The 22,725-nt window shown below is 40.9% G+C and overlaps 1 protein-coding gene across 10 annotated transcripts in view; it reads right to left on the bottom strand.

The window, feature by feature from the left end:
* Positions 1 to 22,725, bottom strand: part of LRRC3B (leucine rich repeat containing 3B) — a 90,941-nt gene that overhangs the window by 40,321 nt on the left and 27,895 nt on the right. Inside the window, exon 1 of one of the 10 annotated variants that reach the window (XM_032408817.1) lies at positions 9,832 to 10,189. The exons of the other annotated variants lie outside the window; for them this stretch is intronic. The gene's annotated coding sequence lies outside the window, so the exon portion shown is untranslated. Of the gene's footprint in view, positions 1 to 9,831; positions 10,190 to 22,725 lie in introns of those variants that run through there. 10 annotated transcript variants of the gene reach the window in all.

Below are 22,725 nucleotides of genomic sequence, written 5' to 3'. Positions count from 1 at the left end.
TTACTGCAGTGGCTTTTCAATCTTCTAGCAACAAAACAGATCTTGTGTTTAAAATCTACGTTTATTATCTTGGCCTTTCTGGGAGAGTTTTCTGTTAGGGAAGGATGTCAAGCTCAAGTTTGCAAATACAGAAGAAAGAATTCTAGGACACAATCTGAAGACCTAGACAATGGTCCTGGTTAAAATAATCTGCTTCACATCTCTGAGCGTCAGTTTCCTTTGTCAGTAAAATGGAGCTAGTTTTGGTCCTTTAAATAGAGATATTCTTTCTGTAAGTTACATGAGAAAAGGACTCTGTTCACCTCTCTCAATGCAGAGTCACTATGATGCCCCTGGCATAGGATGTGATGAACACACCCTGAATGAAAGAACTAAAATATCAGAATTCTCCTTGCTAGTTCTTTGTATGTGCTGATAAAGACATTAATGGTTACTGAGGTTTATGATGTGCCCAGTACCACACTGAGCTCTTTCTGTGAATTATTGCTTTCCAGTTGCCTAATCTAATGAGGTAGTAGTTATGATTAACTCTATTTTATGCTTGGGGAAACTGAGACACAAAGTGGTCAAGTAACTTGCTCAAGGTGACACATAAGTAGGACTGGAAATTCATACCCAGGCTTATTGTCTCTTTGGATGCAATAAACAAATAAGAAACAAATGACTTTTGCCTTCAGCTTGTTAATAAAACCTTTGATTCCTGATATTTTTATAGCACGTGATATTTCATAGGATTCCCAGAAAACCTTGGAATAGCAGGACCTTTATTTGATAGATTAAAAGGCCCAAAGCTCAAAAAGAAGAAATAATTTGCCCAAGGATCTGAGTGGCATAGTGAACAAGAATTCAAGCCTCCGGAATAATAATACAATGAACATTCCCCTGTATCACCCACCATGACCTCTTATCAAGCAGTGGGGTGGGAGGGAAGGGACAGGACTCCACACTAAATCCCTTTGGTTATTTTGGGAAACACAGCACTAATGTGTCTCTCCATATTCTAGAAGACCGCTCCACATCTCTCACTTGTGAAAGGCAAAGTGATGAAATGATTTCTCTTCAGAACTGAGCATGTAGCTCCTCTCCTAAACCACCCTCACGTCTCCTGTGATGAAAGAAATAGATTAATTAACAACATCCACAGATAAAAATGAAAGGACAAAGGAGAGAAATGATTAGAATGAAGTGCTAAACTGATGGCAAACTCAATCAGGGACTGGAATATTAATTCAAACCACCTAAAAAGAGAAGGCTAAGTGGGATGGAGAGGGGTAAAAGCATTTTATTAAGCTCTGGGAAATGTGATTACATTTGGAATGCACTGGAATGGGTGAGGAGGACTTGATCTTTTGCCTGGGAGCCAGTGTGCACCCCCAAGTAACAGAACTGAACCCAAACAAACAAAACAAAACTAAAATAATTGGCTTGGAAAGGGCATCTGTTAACACATCCTGCTTATGGAAAATCCAAGAAATCATCTTTCACCAGCAACCGTAGGACTTTAAGATTCAACTTTGCCGAGAGAAAAGTAATGAAGTGTGAAATAGTTTTTTCCTCAGAATGGCAAATAAGAAACCTCCTTTATTTTCCAAATTATTGGTTTACTCTTTTCAAATAGGACAGATTTCACTAAGAGAGTCAATCTTAAGGAATGAGAATCAAGCAATTAGTGAAGTTTGGGGTTCATGACTCTTGGGGCCATCAGGGGTAAAAGAGAAAAAATCGTCTCCTTGTTTTACAAATGTTGGTACATTTCAACAGTATTTTTGCTTCAACAATCAAATCTTTAATCTTCTAGCTAAGCCAGTACAGGTTTGTTAATGCAACTAAGGAAGAAGGAGCTTCCAACAATGTGAGCAATTTGTTTCTTCTCAATGAAAGGAGCAAAGTAAGAAAAGTAAAGGCAAAGGAAGTGTTCTGGAAGCATGTGACTGGCATGGACTGAAGTATGACATGGTGGAAACAACAATAGCTCCACAAACCACTCATCCCTCAACATGAGCACAAGGACCGCTTTGGAACTTCAGTACATCTGTGGGCCTACTATAAGATAGTTGAATTTATTTAATATTCATTGACTGAAAAAATAACTAATGACAGTAAGCTACTCTAAATTCAGTAGTGCTTTTGAATGAATTTGCATTTATTAATCTCAATGAATAGCATCTTCGTATGTTTACCCAATGGTTGAACATGTGTGTGTGACATATTAATTTGTTCAATCTACAGTCAATGTTTGATAAGCATGCAGATTTGAGGACCCTTATGAGTAATTCGTGGCTCCCCAGGATTCTTCAGCTGCCAGATGGGAACTACTAAACACTTTCTCTTCTACTAAAGACTCCATGGACTAAAAATAGACTTTTAGAAGGCATTCTAAATCCTGCAAAAATTTGCAGTCTATCTGCATTGAAAAAGAGCCAGAGTATCATACACTAAAATGGTAACAGTATTCATTGTTGGCTACAATAGTTTAGGGAGGTTTATTTGCTTTTCTGTATTTTCCAAATTTTCAACGGTAATTATTTATCCCTTTTGTAGTAAAAACAAAAACAAAAAAACTTAACAAAAGGTCCCCATGCCATGACACCAGGAAGGCCCTAGCTGTCCTCTGCAAACTTAAAAGCCCAGATTCTTGGAAAATGTCCCTAATAGCTGCTCTACTTTCTCCTGGGGACCCAGTCCTGCAAAGCAACGCGGGAAACTATGAGAATGAAAATGTGCATTCTGGGGCGCCTGAGTGGCTCAGTTGTCAAGTGTCTGCCTTTGGCTAAGGTCATGATCCCAGGGTCCTGGGATGGAGCTCCGTCGGGCTCCCGGCTCAGTGGGAAGCTGGCTTCTCCCTCTCCCACTCCCCCTGCTTGTGCTCTCTCTCTCGCTGTGTCTCTCTCTGTCAAATAAACAAATAAAATCTTTAAAAAAAATGTGTATTCTACTACCATGACATACCCCACAAAAAATGAGTTTCTGGCAAGAAGAACTGCATCTCCAGCACAAAAATAATTCTGTCATGCTTCTGCTTACATCCTTCAATGGCTGCCCCATTGACCTGGAGGAAAATTTCAAAGTCCTCAGAGTTTTCTGATCCTGCCCCCTTAACCTCTCTAGCTTAATGCCTAACCACTCTGTTAAGTAACCAACTTTGGCTTGGTCATGGTCTTCCAGAGCCATCTTGCTTGCTACTTCTTGAAAGAGTTTAGTCATTTCCCAGGGCACATCCTCTGGAACGAAGGCTCTCCAATTCATTTATGGAGGGAAAAAGACAGCTCCACTATTCTATGCATTCCTAAAATAGATTAAGCAAATCCATTTTCTTTAGGATTTCACTGCAATCCAGATATGTCCCCATCATCTAGTTATTTGAAAAATACAGGTCCAAAATACTGTTTATGCAAAAATTAATGATAGGTCCAATGTTGAGTCTAAAAACTCAACCATTGATGGCGTACTGAAAATTGTTAGTAACTCAATGATCTGTGTCTACGTATGCAGGAGGGATTGTACAACATTGCCAAGTGTGGTGTTGGCCACTATTTATTTCCCAACTTCCAGTGTCACCTTCTTCTTTGAAGAGATATTCAATTTTTGCTAGGTACATGACCACCTACAATAAAAAATCATATAACCGACCTCCTTTGTAGTTAGGAGTATTCATGTGGTCAAGGAGCTATAAAGAGGAAACATTGTGTGGTACTTCCAGAAATCTTCTTATAAGGGAGAAGGCACACTCTTTTCTTGCTCTATCCTATTGCATGCAATGTGGATGTGATGAACAGAGTTTTACCAGCCCTTCTGGACCAGAAGAATGGGACCACACTCTAGGGATAACAGAACAGTGAGCCGAAGGAGGCCTATGTCCCTGAGTGAATAATTTCTATAGCTCTGATTCCAGTTTTGGATTGTCTACTCTGAGTTGTTTCTAGGTGAGAAAATAATAAATGTTTGCCTTCTTTAAGTCTCTATATTTACCGGCCATTTTTTTTTTTTTCCAAATCTCTGTCCTTACAGCCCAACTTAATCTTAAAGGATATATGAAGCTTTGTATGACAACCAGACATTTTAGCAGAATGCAGAATTAGGACTCTTAATAAACTTAATAATGCACTAGGTTCAGTTAGTTATTATCAAGTGTTAGTGATCCCTAAGAATTCACTTAGAAGGTTAGCATCCTCATCAAATCTCCCAGGAGCTGAAAGGCCATGGGATTGGGTATACTGGTCTAAACTAAGGTGTGTTTCTTTTTCTCAAAAGGGGGCCTTTAGTAACAGTGAAAAAATCACAGAGGGAGCATTCCTAGAATTCAAGGAGCCCAAGTATTGCTACAAAACAGTTCATTCTTAGTTTTTAATGTTGTTGCTGGCAAAAGTTATTACTGATACCTTTCTTTTCAGCCCAAATCTCTATCTTTAATGAAAATGTTACAGTTGATAAACTTCTATTAAAAAATAGCAATTTCAATTTTACAAAATACCTCACCAGTACTCTTCAAAACTGTCAGGATCATGAAAAACAAGGAAGGATTGAGAAACTGTCATGGACCAGAGGAGTTGATAAGTGTAGTGTGGATCTTGGATTGGATCCTGGAAAAGAAAAGTACTGTGGTGACATCCAATACAAGTCCAGAGTTTGGTTGATAGTGATGTGCCAATATTGGAATTTTCATTGTCACAAATAAAGCAGAGTAACAGAAGATGTGAACAATAGGGGAAAGTGAGTGAGGGTATGTATACAGGAACTCTCTGTTCTATCTTTACTTTTTTTGTTCATCTAAAATCATTCTAAATTTTAAAATTTTCACTCAAAAAACGGCAAATACCTATTGCTCAATAGTCTGGTGGATTGGTTGTGATAATTGGTATAAAACCATGGAGTTGTAGAAGGAATACAATAAGTAGTAATATCCTTCCTTCCAGGGAAACCCTTAAAATCCCATCAACCTTTTCATTACAGACAAATTCTTTGATAAGCACTTCTCCTGTCTTGGCATACCTGAAAAAATTATTCTCTTATCATAAACTTAAAAAAATTTGAAGATGGCTATGTTTTTCTGTCATTTTCTTTACCAGCAATTACCTATTTGTCATAGGTTTTTCCTCTTATACTTCTTTCTTCCCTGAAGTCTTTTTTCTTTGTAGTCTTTGTAAGTTTTACACATATGACTAAATTTAGGATCCAAATCATACTAAGCGCTCTCAAAAAGGCATCTGACAGTAAGCTTTGTAAGGGCAAAGTTCCTCCTTCTCCATGGTTCTCTCCCTCCCCTTCCTCCCCAGGTTTTAAACAGAGTAGGTTCTCAGTATGTTTCTGTTAAATTGATTTAAATTAATAAACAAATAGTACAGTGAAAGGACCATTTCATGATTCCTGAGTGATTCCAGGATAAAAAACAGTGAAGGAAATCTTTTAGTAAAATAAAATCATACCTAAGCTTTGACCAAAATTCCCACAATTGCCAAAATTCCACTTATTTCTAAAGAGCATCTGGCAAGCCAACAACTAATTTCTATTTTTTTTTTTAATTCTAGGTCATTTCTTGCTGATTTAGCCTATTTTAGTGTCTGGTTATTCATTTCTTACACTACATCTTTTTCTTACACTGTATTTTTAGTTTGTTGCCTCAACTCTTTTCTATATTACTACACTCTACTCTTTTCTGATTAGATAACATTTTGAAGTTTGTTTTGGTAAATTATAATAAAAGAGAACACACAAAGAAGTCAGCTGGGAAGAAAGACATGTCAACAAGACAATGTCCAATGGTGATTCCAGAAAGTACTTTTAGCAGATTTTAATGAGGAGGACAAGAGAACCAAAGATGATATGAAGAAATAGTTTAGTAAGTGTGATCTTCAATTACAGCAAAGTGAAATTTGATTTAGAAGTTAAATACTCACATAACCAGTCCTTCAAATTGGGATCTGGCCTTGGAGTAGAAATGGGGCCAGCAGCACTCTGCTCTGGACAGCTCAAGTCGTCTTGGGCGTTAGTCAGGACCCAATCCCTGGAAGCAGATGCTGTTGATGTTTTATCCTTATTCCCTTGGATCCCTTGATGATTCTGGTGTGTTTTCATTCCTGGCAGCCTGTACTCATGACTTTATTGTAGGATGACCCTCAGGCCTCAGGCCACTGTAACTCACTTTGCATAAATCAGTCCTTCTCAAAGTATGATCTGCAAATCAGGAGCATCAGCATCACTTGGTAACTTGCTGGAACTGCAAGTTCTTAAGCCCAACCACAGATCCACTGAATCAGCAACTCTGGGGGGAGGGCTCAACAATCTGTATTTTAATAAGCCTTCTAGGTGATTCTGACACGTGTAGTTTTGAGCTCCACTGACCTAACTATATACATTGAAAGCCAAGTGACTGGGAGTTTATATTTTGGGGGAGAGGCGATCTTTGGCCAATGTTGATAGATGTGAGTATATCCAACAACCCCACCCTGGTGGGGACAAATCGAAAGTGGGACCCAAACTGTCTCTAGAACTCCCCTGCAGAACTGAGACTCTCTTGATAGCACTCCCATCCTTGGCCTCCTTCCCTTCACTTCCCTGCCTCACTGCCCTACTCCTTTACTAGTTTTTTCTAGGACCAGTTCCTAATAAATCATTTTCACATGAGCCTTCAGCTCAGAGTCTGATTCTAGGGAACTATACAAAAATATGTCTTATAGTGAAAACAAAAACAACAACAAAAAACCCTCCACTTCATTGGTTATATCTGGTGGCCCGGCATGACATTGTCAATTACTACTAGACTCTAGACGCTGTCCTAGAGGCTGGGGATAACAAGATGAGTAGGGCCCTTTCTGCCTTCAGAGAACTTAAGCCTAGTGGCAGTAGTAGTGAGGAACAGACACATGAATGGATACCGTCAATAGATCAATACTGAAATTCAACAGTGCTAGGAAAACATTTTCCCCAAAATTCCTGAAAGAGGCAATAGGTCAAGCTCACTGCTGAAGTGTGGATGAGGACTCATGAGTCAGGATATGGAAAGTGAACAAAATATTCCAGCCCAAACCAAAACATGAAAATGAGCAACAGAGAAAAAAGCACATAATTTGGTGTTCGTGTGGTATCAAGTTCAAATTGGAAAGGTGCAGGTGATGAAGCTGAAAAAAACGGGAAAGTACAGAAAGATTTCCATGCCCTGCAAAGTAGCATGGCCTTTTTCTGTAAATGGTGGGTATCTGCTGATAGCTTTTAAGCATGAGAGTAATTTGTTCAGAAGTGCATAGAAAGATCCTTCTGGCTGAATTAAGAGGGGCTATTCCATCATCAGGAGACCAAGTCAAAGACTGCAGAGATAGTCCAAGCAAGACATACCAGGGGCCTGAGCTAGAGGAGAATATGTAACCCAAGAAATATTTAGGGAGTGAAATTGGCAAGGTTTTGACTGCATAAATGTTGTACTGCATGACGGGGAGGAACTAGGCAAGGACAAATCCAGGTTTCTGGCTTAAGTGACTTAACTTAATTATGGCAATTAACTTCAAGCCATAATCATTTCCATTTTGTCAGTTCAGAGTGAGGACTAAAACAGTCATGCTCAGAACTGCTCCCCTACCTTGGGAAAGCAAGATACAACTAATATTTTAAATCAACACAATTGACAGAAGACTTCATCAGTGTCGACAGACACAAGGCAACTCTGATTAGCACAGATACAGAATTGCCTAATCAACAAAAACACCAGGCACAATTAATACACAGCCCTTTCAGTTAAATGCAATTTAGGCATGATTACTTAAATGGGAAGTTTATGAAATTACCCAGGATTTCTTAAGTAATTAATAAAATTCTAAGTCTGGAGAGAATTAGACGTAGAGAAAAAGTTTCCTAGAGAACCAACAGTAAAATGAAGATGTATGTGTGTGTGTTTGGCTGTGGGCAGCAAAAACATAATCAATGTGAGCTGTCATCAAGGCAACCTGCAAAATGAATTCCACAAATTACTACTTGGACAGAAGCAAACATAACACCTAACTCTGGTACATAAATATTACCATTACATGGGCCCCTTTTCTCAAAGCCAGAACTTGCTGCCTGCAAAAGGGGAGAAGCTTGTAGAATAGACTTGGAAGAGATTTTTACTGATGCCATTGTACCTGGGAGGGCCTACAGAGTAACCCAGGACTCTTGCACATGATGCATTGGGAGCAAAAGTGACGGAACAGCAAAGCCAGCACAAGAACGCATCTCCCCTTCTGCCCAAGTGTCGGGGCTCTTAGAAAGGCCCCCTTGGTAATACAGATGCATAGATTCACACCTGTCCTTCCTTTCTGCTCCCTTTGACTTCAACTCCGTGGTATGCAAAACGAGAGAAATAGCAATAGGAAAGACCAGTTTCAGGCTTTCGTAGAAATACAGAGATGTCAGTCGGCTTCTTCATCCCACCATCAACCTGGAAAAAGGCTTTCTTTAAGAAGCAGTCTGGGTCGGTGAGAGTGAGAGGCAGTGGTGGGAATCAAGTGCTATCCCTACCACCAAAGTAGCTGCATTCTTTCCAGGAAATTCGTAAAGACTCCAATCCCAATTTGAATAAAGCAAAGGTATCTGTCTGTCTGTCTGTCTGTCTTAAAACATAAGCAGAAACAATGCCATAGCTACAGCAGAGCTGAGAAGCTACATGGCACAGAGATTTCAGAGGAGGGGCTGGGGCTGCCAGGGTAGAGTGGGAGTCAGAGAAAGTTAAGGAATGAGAGGGGGCCCTTTCAGGGGACAGAGCGGTAGAACCTATTTATTACTCAGTACTAATGCATTCAATATTTCAGTGACTGGTGTGCTGGTATCACATGGATCAGATGAGTATCAGTCTTAGCAAACAAGAACAGTTTTCTTGTATTAAACTCTCTAAATCCCAAAATGTAGAGCACAGGTAGGGCATGACAGAGAATTTAAGGACAGTAATTAATTAAATTGACAAGGGGAAAAAAAAGATAAGGCAGCTTAGCTTTAATTAGAAGAAATTACTTAAATTATCTAACTCAAGAGAAGGAAAAAGAAGGGGTTTGGCTAGAAGTTCTGAAATTCATATTCCTGTAAAAATGAAGCTACTGTAACTGGTTTCCTGGGACAGGTAACGGAATGCTGGGGTGACAGGTTAAGGATAGCAGCATTTCTCAGAAGAGTGTCAGGATCCTCAGATAATTACTAAAAGTTTCTGAGGGGTCACAGAGATCGCAACCTGTAACCCTGAGAACACAGTTGTCTGAGCAAGAGGAGTAACCTCTCTCCATTCCAGACCTTTCTGCACTTTCCTGACCATCTAGCCTTAGAAGAAACAGAAACGTCAGAGACTGACTTTGGACTTTGATCTTGAGCTGGAGGAATCTAAGAACATCAGGAAATACAGCGTGGGACGTTGATAGCAGCGGCATGAACCAAGTCCCAACTGTAACGACTTGACAGATGCGGCATATGCAGGATGCACATGACCATTGTCACAAATGCTGCAGTGTCAGTGCGACAGCGAACAACTGGGAAAGCGTAAGGTGGCTGGACAATCGACAGCACATCCATTCAGTGTGATGATACGTAGCCATTAAAATCTTTGTAAAGACACTGTAATAATGTTTTTTTAATAAACATAATGGAAAGGGAGGATATAAAATTACCTATAGAGTATGACAGTAACTAACAACAACAAAACACCTAAAGTCATAAAAACCACCCAAATATTAATAATATTTGGGTGTGGGGATTGAGGTTTTAAGTGGCATTTTTTCATCCTCCTATTTGTTAGTATTTTCCCAATTGACTTTAAATAAGCATGTATTAACCCCATGAATTAAAAACAATAATGTGCTTTGGATGAATTGTACGTACCTACACAGATTCTATAGGTAGTCTTCTGAGAGGAATTACGCTTTGGCTCCAAATTGAAGTTCTAACACTTCGTATTCTCTTCTCAGGAGACCTTGCCCTAAACTAAGGCCAATGTTAGTGTGTGTGGTGCATGTGTGTGTGTTGTGTAGTGAGGGGACTTCTCTTAAAGATGCACACATTTCTGGGGCGGCATTTCTATGGACTGGTTTGAAAGGCACTCATAATTCATTCAAGGTGTTTTTGAAATTGCTCAAATGTCTAAGACAAATTATGGCAGCTATTAGGGTCCCACGTGGATTAATAACAAGCCAAAGATAAAACTGCCTCAAAATTAACTTCTACCTTGACAAGTTTTATTATTTTTTAAAGAAATATATGGTATTCTGGGGCACCTGGGTGGCTCAGTCGTTAAGCGTCTTCCTTCGGCTCAGGTCATGGTCCCAGGGTCCTGGGATCGAGCCCCGCATCGGGCTCCCTGCTCAGCGGGAAGCCTGCTTCTCCCTCTCTCACTCCCCCTGCTTGTGTTCCTGCTCTTGCTGTGTCTCTCTTTGTCAAATAAATAAAATCTTAAAAAATACATATATATGGGGCGCCTGGGTGGCTCAGTCATTAAGCGTCTGCCTTTGGCTCAGGTCGTGATCCCAGGGTCCTGGGATCGAGCCCCGCATCGGGCTCCCTGCTCGGCGGGAAGCCTGCTTCTCCCTCTCCCACTCCCCCTGCTTGTGGTCCCTCTCTCGCTGTGTCTCTCTCTGTCAAATAAATAAATAAAATCTTAAAAAAATAAAAATAAAAAAATATATATGGTATTCCACACAACACATTGGCATAGTTGTCACCATAACCACTGAGGTGAAAACTATTATCACTGCACGTAAGGATGAGGCAGAAGCTTAGGCAAGATAAGATAAATTCACTCAGGGCCATGCAGCTAAGAAATGAAAAAAAGCAGGATCTGAACTGAGTGCTCTCTGACAACTGTATCTTTGACCATATCTTATATTGTCTGCATAAGTCAGTAGTCCTCACAGACCATCTTTCTCTGTCAATGTTTGCTCTAGAACAATACCAGAGAAGTCAAGCCATGTTTGGGAATGCAGAGACACATGTTATCTACTGAAGTTTCTTATACTGGTCACTTCAGAAATCTAAATGAACCCTATCGTAGAAGCTACAGTTAAAGAAAATGATGATGTCATTGTCTGATGGCTCTCCTTTGATTAAATCAGCTTTAAAATACTACCTCCTTGCACACGTAAAATTCACTCCATCCTTGTTTTGTCTCGAATTTGCTAATTTATTTAAGAGAGCTAATTGTATCTAACTCTAACATTTACTCTGAAAGACTTATCATGACCTGCTGCCGAAAAGGAAACACATTCTGATCTGGCAAAACTAAATGAAATAGAATAACGTTCTGGTTTAAAATTCACTTGCTTGACTTCTGTGGCTTTCTGACCTAAAAGAAAAAAAAAAAAAGAAAAGAAAATTAATCTCTAACTATAATTTTTATAATTTAATAATTAGGAGGCACTTCCGTCACACTCATCCAGGAACCAGAGACATGGAAATCCTGGCCCCAGCAACACAAGCAAAGCCCCTGTGATCTCGATTCTCAAGTCCCCTGAATTCTTGGGTGGAGGAGGGATATAGTAATACAATTATGAGGGGGGCCCTACAATATCTCTTACTAAAATTCAGAGGGAGAAAAATGTGTGCAGCTGGAGCATTAAAACTCTAAGCGATGGCTTTTGCAGAATGAGAAAATATGCTGGCACGAGACAAGGCAACAAGAAAAATCATGGACTAAATCTGAGTGCAAAATTCTATGGTGAAATGAATTTCATCACAAAACACCTTTCCAAATGAAGAGCTAAATTCTAGAGGCCTTGGAGAATCATTGCAATCCAGATGGGCTGACACTTCAGAGAAGAACCTACAGGGAAAAATATTTCACAAAATAGAAATGAATGAAATCAGCTCATGGGTTTCTATTGGTTTTGAGCCTCTGCAAAATATTCTGTTTTCAGAAAACCTAAAGAAAGCAAGTCCAAAAAGACTTCTTTTTTGTTGTTTTCTGTTTAAGTGTCCAGACAAAACTAGTTCTTCCTGAGGAAGCAACAAAAATATAAAAATAGAGACTCAGGAAACATAAGTTGGGTCTTCACACAATAGTATTTAAAATATACCAATGGTAATTCGAATGTGTCCATCTAATCTTTGAACTGCCTGTATAGTCCTATATGATCTGTACGATTTTGATGCATTATCTTATCTCAACTTCCCAACAATCCTGGAAGGTTGCAGAACCTCATTAGGCCCATTTCACAGGTGATGGAACTGACACAGAGAGACCAAAGGACTTATCAAAGGACAAGTGCAAACGGCAGAATCTGAACTCGAACCCCCATGTCCTTGCCGTATATGAGCCCAGGACAAGCATGATGAGAGAGAGAGTTTGGCAGCCAGCCTGCTCAGATTCAAAATCTGAGCTCTGCTGAATTGGAGATGGTATTTAATCTCTCCGTGACTCAGTTTCTTTACCTATAAAGTGGAGACAGGGACAGGGCTGTCGTGAGGATAAAATGAGTTAATATATGCAAAGTGCCTGGCGCCCAGTAAGCACCATACTGGTGGCTACTATCATTAACTATGTACAGATATTTGGTTCCGCCTCCCCTTTTAAACATAAAAACGTTTTTATGAAATTATGTCTCTAGTATTTATATCTGGATATCTCCAAACTCCCAACGTACTATGCAACATCATTAGCAAGTTAGCATCTGATCGCAAGCCAGCTCCTCAATTCTCTATGATCCTGATATCCCCCTGCTCCTGTTCACCATCCCTTCTGTTGGGTAATTGGTTGTAGTCATGCTCATAGTACTGCTCAGATGGAATGGGATCCGTTATCTTCCTGTTCACTGCTAGCATAGACGCAGTCTTAGAACTGGAGCTGCCTGAATTACGCAAACTCATTCGGACCCAGAAGAGGCACTTTGTAAAATACTGTAGATTAAAAGAAAACATAAAAGATCCCACTTTTCTCCTGATTGCAATTTTTTATCTACTGTCACAAGTGTAACCTGGTTATTACTCCTTATTGCAGAGACCACATCATCTGAAAATATTTCATATAAAGAATGAGGCCTTGCAGCACCTACCAGTTTGGCCATCTTAATCACCCTGAATTTCAATTCCCAGAAATTGAGTGCTGGAAACAAAAAATTCCTTGGAGAGCTCATTGTCACTAGCTATTTCTAATGAATGGCCATTATTCTCTTTAAATTTTAATACATTCAGAGGAAATAGCCATACTGTATGAACTAATGAAATGTGCTACATGAACAAAATACTTTGAAAAAGCTGATGCTTAGAGTTTGCTTTTGGAATTATCATCACTTCATTTGACAGAGGTTTAAGATACAGATAATAATAGTTGTGCATGCATTAAGTATTAATGAGGTGCTATGTGATGCTCCTAGCTTACAGCCAGTCAGTGAAAAGGCTCAATAAATGTTTATTCCTTCCCCTTCACTGCCCTGCCCCCCCCCCCCCAAAAAAAAGGCCTGGTAAGAACGGTCTCGGCCTCATCAACTCCTCCATCCCCCTCAAAGTGTGGTAACTTGTTAGAAATGCCAAAGACCCCACTGCACTTCCACTGCCTCAGACTCTGCATTTTAAAATGATCCCAGGCAATTCCCAGGCACTTGAAAGTTTGAGAAGCCCAGGGTGCCCTCTCTGCAGGACCTTTATTTGCAATTTTCTCTTTTACTGGAGGGGCCATTCAAGGAATGGACACTCTGCAGGTAAAGTCAAGATTAGGCTGAATTTGATAGTCAGTACTAGGATCCATGTCAGCAACCGTTCTAGAACTAAAGACAGTCAGTTTCTCTCTGATTTGCATTACTGTCTCGTTATTTACTTATTAAAGCTTGAAAACGCAGATGCGGCCTCACCTGCCACAACTCAGAACCATAAGAGAGTGAGTCATCCCACTTCCATGGTTAGAAGAGCCACGCTGCTCGGCGATTCATAGCTGGGTGAACCCGGGCTGAATGAAAGGCCCAGGCCAATCAGCCCTTGTGAAACTCGGCTCAGAAAGCAGCCTCTAACGTCATGAACCCCTTGGCCGGAATTAAGAAGTTTCAAGAGATTCCAACATGAAAAGAAAAAAAGAAAAAAAAAGAGGAAAAGGAAAATAACTTAATGAATCACTCTAATTGTGGCAATACTCAATGCAGAAAAGAAAGTCTGAGTCTGTTTAATTGATACCGTCAATTCAGAAAAATGATTTAGCAGCTAAGAAAGTTGGAACGTCATCATTCAGGATAAATTACTCTCAAAGAGAGAAATGGGAATTGTAAGAGCCCATGTTATATCCCAGGGGAGTCAGTCACTATTATTGTACCAGCCCACTGGTCACTCTGTTTTTGGCCAGAAAATGTATTTTAAAATTGAGTGTAATTCAATAGGCAACAATTGGGCGGCAACTATATACCTGAATGGTGGGGATTTCAAACATGGGGGTGATTCACACTGTTTCCTCAGGAGCTTACAGTTACTCATGGTGTGTGTTGATGGCAAGCATCTATTTCAATCTTTTGAAAAAAAAAATTTTATGCATAAATGCCCTACTTCAGTCAGCGGGGAAAGGGCAAAGCATCGAATATGGGGTTCAGAAAGCACTCGTCAGGTAATAGGCCCTTAAGCAGAAGTCCCCGATGATATCAAAAACAAAATATTAAATGCTTTAATTATCTCCTTGATATTTAAGGGTTTTCAACCACTTTCACATAGGCTACTGATGTGTATATGTTCTGGAACCCTACAAAGAAGGTAAGGAGGTGCTTTTCCTCCTAACTGAACAGAAAAGGCTCTGCAGCTCAGAGAGCTCAAATGAGTGAGTCATGCTTACGTAGCTAGAACTGGCAGAAAAAAGGAATGTGAACTTGGGATTCCATAGCTCAATCCAGGTCTTTATCTACTATCCCATGCTAAGTGCTAAGTTGCATACAAAGCATATCCACATTACCTTATTTCACTCTAATTTTGATCTTAAATTACCCCGTGGAGTGGAAAGCACCAGGGGTGATTGATCCTGATTTTCAGATGAGAAACTAACTTGTCAAGTGGCTCTTAGTAATGGGTCATCAGGACTGAAAAACCAATCTTTGGGTTCCTAGCCTGGGGAGCTTTCCTCTGCTCCCTTGATCTGAGTATTCTCAGCAATTCATTTCCTCCTCTTCTTGGAAACCTGGCTTGACTATATTCCACAGCCTTCCCCATAATTAGAGGTAGCCATTTGACTGAATTCTGGCCAGTAGAATGGGTGTGCAAGTAATGCACGCCCCTCGTAAGGCTTGGCCTATGAAAGTATCCCACGCTCACTCCTGCAAACCTCTTTGCTCCTGGCTGGCTGGAAAGGTGAACAATGGCAAACGTGGAGGCCATGTGTTGGTGGTAACAGAGCCGTAGTCAGCTGGGGTCCCTGAATGACCTCATGGAGCAAAGTCCCCTTTCCCTCCCACCTTACCATCAGCTTCAAACTGCCCTGGACAACCATGTGATTAAGAAATAAAACTTTTGTTCTGTTGAGTCATGACATGTTTGGGTCAATTTGTTCAAACGGTTAGGTTATCTTGGCTATGAAACGCAACCAGCCTCCCCGGATGCCAGCTCACTTGGGGCAGCAGCAGCAACAACGTGAGTCTTGCTCTGTTTCACAGAGACGATCAAATCCTTCCCTGCCGTGATTGTTCAGAGCGCTCATAAATCATTGAGCCAAAATAACGTGGTGGAGACGAGCACCTAGGCACAGCCATTTGGAGGCAGTGTAGAGAAGTAGAGGAGATTAACTCTGAGCAATCCTCAGTCTGCGGCTCGCTCTGCATTCATTAGCTATGCAAACTCTGCCTGGTCCCTCAGTTTCTGAGTCTTGGTTTCCTCATCTATAAAAGGGTGATGATAAGCAACAAGAATGTGACGGTGAGTTTTAAGCCATGTCACAACTGAAGTGATATGCTTGGCACAGACCCTGGCCCGTAAAGGATACGTGGTAACCAGCAGGCATTATGAATACTTAGCACGTGCCCTGTTGGGCTTCTCTGTCCCCACAACACAACCAGAGTTGCCGCTGAAGGTAATACGGGGAATTAGTAATAGAAAAGCAGAGATATGAGCTCTGCTTCATTTGGTATTCTAAAGAGGACACAGCTAATGAAGGGCAGTTAAGACAATGGAAAAGATACAGGTAGCCGCTCTTGATGCAAACAGGGCAGTTAGCGAAATGAACTGAAGCATATTTGTCTCCAGCACTACAGGGTTTTATTCATAATCCTAGGTCAACCTGTCAAGTAAATCTATTTATCAGCAGAATGCCTTAGTCATGCAATTGTAGCAGGCTCTAGATTGGATTCTACTAATAGTCTACATAACAAAGCAGCATGTAACTCAAGATAAGGACATTATTATGCCTCTCAAAGGCTTTAAGAGAACTCCAGAGGGTTAGCAAGAATTACAATTCCTTCTCCATCGGTCACTGGCTTTAAAGATAGGGCCATAATGTTTGCTCTATGACTGCAGGCTTATTTCTCTCATTACTTTCTTTGCCTAGTAATTTTGAAACCACTTTGGAAAGTTTCCATTTACCATAGCGCTTAGTGAATATAAAACACAGACACACATATATGGACACCACAGTGTTACCATTGCTTCAAACCCAATCGACCCCTCACGAAAATAAAATGCGCCCATATAAAACTATAGCCAAGCAGTATGCTATTTTCAAATTCCATGGCATTCCAAATTCTCATTATTCTTATTTGGCACTGCATTTTAAAAATGACAATCATGGAGCGTCTGGGCGGCTCAGTTGTTTAAGCGGCCGGCTCTTGATTTCTGCTCCTGTCATGATCTCAGGATTGTGGGACTGAGCCCCTCATGGGGCTCTGTGCTCAGCAGGGAGTCTGCTTGAGGATTCTCTCTCTCTCTCTCTCTCTCTCTCTCCTTCTGCCCCTCCCCCACTCAAATGCACTCTCTCTCTAAAATAAATAAATAAATCTTTAAAAAAATGACAATCACTAAATCCAAGTGTATCTAGTTACATTATATGTTACCAGTTAAGTTCACTCACACTGACAGCAAGTACATTCTTCCTGGGATTATCAAACCATCAGGAGCTGCCTTTTCTACAGACATAATAAAAGGGAATGATTAGACCTGAAAGAATCCTCAAAGAGCTGTTGTGATTTTTACCATGCTTCTCAGCCACATCCCTTGTAGGAATTTTAGCATTCAAGCTGACACCTGGCAGACTGTGAGTGTTCTCTGGGGCAACACTGACAAAATGCCCATTGTCCCCGAGCAGAGCCAACAAGGGCCACTGGCCAAAGACTGGGTGCACCTGCCTCTGAGTTGTCTTGTTTCCATCCCCTCTTCTCCAGACTCATGGCTACCGCTCTTTAACACCTCTTGCAAATCTTCCCTTTTCACAAAGAGCCTAGGCCTCAAAGTCGGAATCATCGGCAGGGGAGGGTAACGATCAAGAAACGCCTTTGTTTTATTTTTATAGTATTGGATCCTATGGTTAAACTTCTATTTATGAAAAGTGCTACTAGTTTTCCACTAAGGGAGTTGTGTTAAGTATTGATAGAGATACATATAGATATATATTCTTTATAGATATATTTAAGTAAAAAATAAGTCTCTTTAGGGCGCCTGGCTGGCTCAGTGGGTTAAGTGTCTGCCTTTGGTTCAGGTCATGGTCCCAGGTCCTGTGATCAAGTCCTGCATGGGGCTCCCCGCTCTGCGGGGAGTCTGCTTCTCCCTCTACTCCTCCCCCGTGCTGGTGCGCTCTCCTTCTCTCTCACGCTCTCTCTCAAATAAATAAATAAAATCTTAAAAAAAAAAAAGTCCATTTAAAGAAAAATATTAGGAAATTATATTCAAAAATCATGAAGATGTAAGCTAATGGCTAAAGTTAGGAAATGCCATTTAAAAGCAACATGAGGCTCCAAATGGGATGCAGGGTTGTGATTTCTGCTTTCCGGTAGGCACCTGGTACACGCTGGTGCTATGTTCATTAAAAAACAATACAATAAAACATCTGCAAAGAGGAGTCGGAGAGGCCTCTGGGAGCCTCCGCTTTCTGTTTAACATACACAGTTAGCAGTTTTAGGAAGCAGCCTTTGGGAGATAAGTGAGTCCTGCAGTGTACCCTCTCGTTTCTTTTTCAGCGGGAACACCGCGTCTGGAAGGCAAGCCGCATCTGCCCCGGCTCATGCGCCACAGGGCACGGCCTCCGAGGGCCACGGCGGCCACGGCGGCCATGGCGGCGGCAGCCCTTCTTCAAGGGCGGGCATTCCGCAAGAAATGGCAGCTGCTTTGTCCAAGGAAAATCTGCTTTTTCTCCGCTGTATTGAATGTGGAGCAAATGTTTTAAGTGGTCAAAAATAACAGGTTTGGTCATTATGGTTGTTTTCTTTTCTCTCTAAAATGGCTCCCTGGACGGCAAGGGCAGTGCACGTACCACTTGCTCAGACAAGTTGCAAATGACAACTTCACGTCTACCCCTGTGTCCTCACTCCTGCTGGAGCCTCAGCCCCCCGTCCCGGGATCCCGCTCTCATCAGGAAGGGATTGGGCTCACAGGCAAATACACAGGACACCAGGTGCCCAGCTCTGGAAAAGAAAAGAAAGAGTTTTCTTCTCTCTTTTTCCATAGTCGAGGGGAGGTTAAAATAGAACAAAACAGTCTCAGTTTTCAACAAAAATTAGTTCTGCCCGCCATAGGAGGACTTGTGAACCAGATGCCACTTCTCAATGGTTTAAGAAACATGTGACCTGGAGAATCACCTCAATTTTGTCACCTGTAAAGTGGGGTTCTCTTATCTGACCTGAACATCAAAGGGGTATTGTAAGAAACATTTAGATGATATCTTCAAAATGCTTACGGTTCTTAGGGGGAAAAAATGGTATATGGGGTGAGACTATAAAATAAAGCATCCAAAAATGAATGAAAACAAACAAACAACCACTTGTCTCCAACCTTTTCCTAGGAAACTATATATAAGATTTCATCCACCTGGTAGCCAAGCCCCTTTACAGCATATCATGATACTCAGTGATATTATCTCCTGCTAATTATTCCCTTACGCCTCCAGGCCACAGCCAAAAAGGTCAAACAAAACAATAACAACAACAAAAAAACTCTGCACTTTTCCACTACAGGCTTTCTCATCTCTGTGTTTGCTTATGCTGTTCCTGTTCTCTGGAACATCCTCCTTACCCCCTGCCAGGGAAGTCTTTGCTATTTCTCTTTCCTCTGAAGTACATCTAGAGTATATCCACATTTCTTGTCAGCATTTATTATACTAATCTTACTGTATAGCTGTGTATCAGAACCACCTGGCAGATAACCTACTGATGGCTTAGACCCAGCCTTAGCAATTCTGTTTAATGTGTGCAGAGTATAGCCTGGAACTTGGAGGATTTTAGAATCTCTCCAGAAGATTTTGGCATATAGTGAAGTTTGAGAACCATTGCTATACATACTTACAGTCTTCTCTAGGCCTCTGCTATTGGACTGTGAGTTTCTTACATTTACTCACCTTTGTACAGATGGACGGCAAGCCTCCATTTCAACGTTCTGAATGGATCCGGGCCTGGGCTTGCTAAAGCCTACCCTGGTCTCGGTTCAAGACTCCTACATTTCTGACGGATTTTTGGTCTGATTCTATGATATTATTGTGCAGGTTATTAGAAACAGACCACCAGGAATAGGAAGGCATCACAGTTCACCCAGGCTGTGGACTGCTTCTACATCTAGGAAATATATCATGCAGGCTATTTTAGGTTCTTTTTTTTTTTTTTAAGATTTTATTTATTTATTTGACAGTGAGAGACACAGCGAGAGAGGGAACACAAGCAGGGGGAGTGGGAGAGGGAGAGCAGGCTTCCCCCTGAGGAGGGAGCCCGATGCGGGACTCGATCCCAGGACCCTGGGATCATGACCTGAGCTGAAGGCAGACGCTTAATGACTGAGCCACCCAGGCGCCCTATTTTAGGTTCTTAATTAGACATGGAAAAAATAGCCATCTGATGCCATGAAGTAAGGACACTACAGACTTTTTCTCCAATATCCACATGATATAATTTGCCTCTAATAAACAAAATGCCACCCATGAGATGAACTGTTGTTTGCAGTATGGTGGCCTTCAGTATGGCCGTGCATGACTATTTCATGGCACGCATATGGGTATAGTCTATTCTAACAACAAACAGCTCAGAGTGGGTTATGTTATAACTCGTAGTCAAATCTAACACCTGACCCTGAGTGGTAATCCGATAAATGATTTAAGGGTCTAAAACACCCAGCACGATCAAGAGTTCTCAAAATCTCTGCTGGACTCCCGGTTATCTTACTGTTGTTTAAAGGACACCCTCAGCTTTCTTCTCTCTGAGTTCTTCTTTCTGACAGTTTAGATGTTTTGTTTAATACTCCATCTCTCTCAGCCTCCCAGAGGCTTAAATCAGTGAGAAATGGCATGTCAGTTTCTCCTAAAATATTATTAATGACAGACCAATTTCTGCAACATCTGAACTCACATGTATATCCAAGCCCATCTTTGAGAATATTTCAAATCAATCTTTCCACCGTCTTTGTTACTCTGCCTGAAGAAAAATGACAGGAATTCTAGATTTCATGGAGAAACTGCCCAGACATAGACTGTGGCTAGCACAAGTCGGCTGAACTGAATGTCAAGGGAGATGCAAGTCATTTTCCTTTCATTAATTTTCATTAATATCTTTTTCTTAGCTCATTTTTCCCTTTCCCACCTATATCTGTTCTTTTTTTTTTTTCTTTTATCCACTCTTTTAGGCATTTTTGTTCTCCCTTCCGTAGTCTATTCCCTGACATCTCATTCATTTTTTTTTTAAATCTCACAAGCTCAGCCTCTGGTTTTGGGGTGATCTCTCCTTATGTGTGAATCTACGGGGGATGTTGTCATCCCTTCACCTCCCTGACCCTGGCCATGTCCTGCACTCATGGCAGTGGAAATGGCAACTCCCTCCAGAAACAGATTCCAGCACATTCCAGATGCAGGCTAATGCCAAAATAAAAATGTGCATGCAGATGGACAAGAACTGGGAAGGGAAGAACCCAGAAAAAAATGAAAATATTTTTTAGCATGGTGAAATTTCAGGAGATGCTTTGTTTACGTCCCTTAGTGTTGTGATAACTTTGTTATGGCAGTATTTTATAGCAGAAATTTAAACTTTCAAATAAAAAAGGATGCACTTTTTAAAAAGTTGACTTCAAGTCTATGAGTTGTTGGGAAAAAAAATGTGGGGTTGAGGGGTGGGTAATTCAAAGAAGGAGACAGAAAATAATGAGTATCTTTGTGGAGGAATCCTTAGTACACGGACATAGGAAACTCGCCCATCCTCCTTGTGCACACTTGACTCTGTGAACTAACCCATTCCTACACGTTCTTTCCCCCAAGGACCATCTCTTTTATTCTCGAAGGATTTGAGCTGATGCTGTTCTCCTAACCCTCTGAAGCCCTGCATTTAGTTCCCCAGCTCTTCTGTGCTATTCCTTCTGCTTCTGTCTTCTACCCCACTTCACAGCTGTGCGGTGATATCGAACACTTCCCGGCAGCATATGCTCGTAGGAGCAGATGCCCAAGCAGTGAAGCCTGTGGGAAATGGAGAGGACCCCATGAAGGGTTGGGCTCTGCCTCACAGGGCCAAGCTGTCCTTCCTCCCTGGTCCCAGGGACAGGGCAGGTCCAGATAATCACACTGGTATTATCATTTTCTCATCTATTAAATTGCTATTTTTTTTTTTTTTGAGAATTCATTGAGATGTTACATATTAAAGGGCCTAACCATAGTAAATTTTCAATATATATTAATTTTTATTACACACTCCCTTCTAAGTTAGGCTTCCAGGCTGAACCAACGGGTACAAAAGTTGGGGGCAATTTTCCATTGACATCAAGTTTAGGCAAAAAGTCATTTCTATAACCCGTTTGAAGGTCTGCTCATTCTCCCCACTCAGATGAGCTCCAGAGAGAAGAAAATAAATGAAAGATCTCTGTGGGGTGTATGATGACACTTTGTTCATTCATTCACTTAACGAATATTTACTGAGCATTGACTATATGTCAGACTATCTTCTTGGTGGCTAAGATACAACATTGATAAAGCAAATTTCCTGGCCCCATGGAAATTGAGAGTAGCAGAGAAGACAAATACTAAACAAGTGAATAGACACACACACACACACACACACACATAATATGTTCATGTATAATATGTCAGGGGGTGATGAATGCTATGGAGAAAAACAATCTGGGGTCAGAATGATAGAGAGTGGGGGCAGGGGAGTGACTGCATATTGCAGATGGTTGCTCAGAGGAAGTTTCTCTAATAAGGTGACATTGAGTAGAGCCTTCTCTGGGGACCTCCTAGGAAATTGTTCTTCAGTAAAACAAACACATCTCACACATACGGATTCTCAGTATTGTCAGGACTGACAAAATGACTGGACTAAGTCATTTTTATCATACCCCTTCTCTACATGAAAAAATGATCTTCAGTGATAATTATGATATGGGACAAATATATTTATGTCATGTAAATATGCATTAAAATATGCACCGACCAAACAAAACCATGTACTCTGAAGTATCCAAATGTTAAAATCAAACCAACAAACAAAAACCACAAGTGGTCACAGAAGATAAAAGAATTAATGTAACTCGAGATCTATTCCTTTTTATGATCATTGTTTTCCACTGCTAATTCTAAATCTACAATTTAAGTGCAAGAATACATGATACCATGGGGACTGGGGACACAAGCTCTTCCTGAAGCAAGGGAAGGATCCC

Source organism: Phoca vitulina, unplaced genomic scaffold (genome assembly GCF_004348235.1).
Source record: "Phoca vitulina isolate PV1807 unplaced genomic scaffold, GSC_HSeal_1.0 scaffold10, whole genome shotgun sequence".
Classification (NCBI taxonomy): domain Eukaryota; kingdom Metazoa; phylum Chordata; class Mammalia; order Carnivora; family Phocidae; genus Phoca; species Phoca vitulina.
This window is presented reverse-complemented; position numbering and strand designations above follow the sequence as displayed.